The sequence below is a fragment of the Dermochelys coriacea genome, chromosome 16 (assembly GCF_009764565.3).
Source record: "Dermochelys coriacea isolate rDerCor1 chromosome 16, rDerCor1.pri.v4, whole genome shotgun sequence".
In the NCBI taxonomy this organism is placed as follows: domain Eukaryota; kingdom Metazoa; phylum Chordata; order Testudines; family Dermochelyidae; genus Dermochelys; species Dermochelys coriacea.
Genome location: NC_050083.1, coordinates 12,908,400 through 12,910,595, shown reverse-complemented (window position 1 = coordinate 12,910,595; position 2,196 = coordinate 12,908,400).

Here is a 2,196-nt window from a genome sequence, read left to right as displayed (position 1 = left end):
CCATTTTCCCCAAAGTCAATTTAGTGACTATTGCCCCCAGTCTGTTTGCTGAAGGTTTCTCACGCTGTACAAAAATACTTCACTCTTTAGGACTAGAGCTGCCCCAGCACAGAGGTCGCTCATGTGGATCCAGTTGCCAGCCCCTAGTTTATAACTCTTAAAAGCTAGGAAATTACACATAGCAGTCTTGGCCTAGAAGTGCCTGAGCTGAGTTTTTTTCTGTTAATTTTATGACAGGTTAGAATCTACATATCCTTTCTTACATTTATTTCTCTCTATGCGTAAGGTAAGAGAAGGGTATCTCTACTTAAGGGATAACTCCGTCAGAGAGTGATGCCACTATTGCTCCAGGAAAAAAAGATCCCTGAGGCAAAAGATGACCCATTTGGTATCAAGTATTTAGCCGCCTCCTCCTGGGATTGCACTGCATAATTTCACCTTTGGTAAATTAGAAACAAAGGTCATTCTGTGACAGGTTGACTCAAAGTTTGCCATGGCATCCATTCAAAAAGGTGATAAATGTGCAGCAACAACCAGCCTACCAAAACCGCACACTCAGTAACTGTTTTCAATAGAACTCAAACCTGATGTCTGTTGAAAATCTGTCCTTAAAATATCAAAATGGGAGCTGCTGGGTGCTAACCTCTTGAAAAATTGCCCTCTAGCTAGACATTGCAGATCAACTGTCACTAAAGGAACCTTACAGAGTATGGTGAAAGATGTAGATTAGGAGTGAGGACATCCGAGTTCTCTCGCTGGCTCTGGCACAAGTTTCACAAATGACCTTGGACTAATAATTTAATTGCTCTGTGCCTTAGTTTCTTTATCTGTAAAATGAAGATAATACCAACTGGAGGAAGAAGGCTAATGCTATGCTGAATGTTTACATTGCTTCAAAACTCTGCTGCACACTTCCAAGTGCCTTCCTCTCCCCTGCATTGCATAATGACCCAGGTTTACTTTTGTCTGGAGCATTTGGTATACTTCTATGAGAAGGATATTAAGATAGATAGAGCAGAGGAATTGTCATGTTTCATATTAGCGTACTATCCCTTGTCCCATTCCTGCAGCAGCTTTGTGCCTTGAACTGCACTGAGACCATAGGAGTTCCATGCATAAAATGGATGGAGCATTAGGCTCCTTACCAAGGAGTACACACAAAAGCAAGAAAGAGAGGGATGCCTACATGATGAAATCTAAGGAGACAACCTGGATCCAATGAACTTGGAACAGAAAACTGAACTAACTGTGACAGCAGTGTATGAAAAGTAAAACAAATTCCAACTACAGAACAATAGGATCTCAGATTAACTGCTGAATGATAATGCGATACAGCAGAGGCAGATGCAGTACTTAGAAATCCCACCCCAACTGCTAGGTGTTCCTGTGGGAGAGAACACTGATAGATTAGGGATTCATTCAAAAATAATACTGGGAAGTTTACAGTCATGGAAGACTTCAGCTGCATCAGAACAAGAGTTCTGCATGCTTATAGAAGTGAGCCAACTCAGCCAAGAGGGCTGCCTCTGTATGTCTCTTCAGAGACAGAATGATACAAACACCAAGGAAGCTGCAACACATAGAACGTAAGAAGGAGCCAACATTTTCATTTTCCACAACACAAGAGAACAGAGAAAAACACTGGACCCTATTAAGCTCACAAGACACAGAGCTTTTTTCCTTGCTGCCTTTGGCAAACGTAAAATTCAAAGTCTAGGATACATGGGCAATTGAGACCTTGACACTTCTTGATTCAGAATGACAGGACTATGATATTTTGTGCTGGAGCTAAAAACGGAAAGTTTAAGAACTGATAAAATCAAGAAAATCATACACTTGACTATCAGTGAAGGCTAGTGCAGACTGCTTTCTCCTCCCTTTATTGTAAGGATTCATTTCCCCTCAAGCAACTGCAGCATTATCCCTAGTCTCATGAACAAATGTATGTATTTTAAAGCACCAGTGCTGATGGTTCAAAGGTGTATTAGTTTTGATCTTTAAAATAAGATTAAATTTTTAAAAATCCATGAATTTCCTTTGAGACATTAGCTCCTACAAAACACCAGAAGCATGGAGGGGAACAACAGTGGAAAGACAATGAGGCAATTTACAAGATGAAGTGTCAACCTCAGAAACAACACACATTTTAAAACTTTTGAAGTTTAATAATTTTATCATAGCACCTTTTGGATTTTC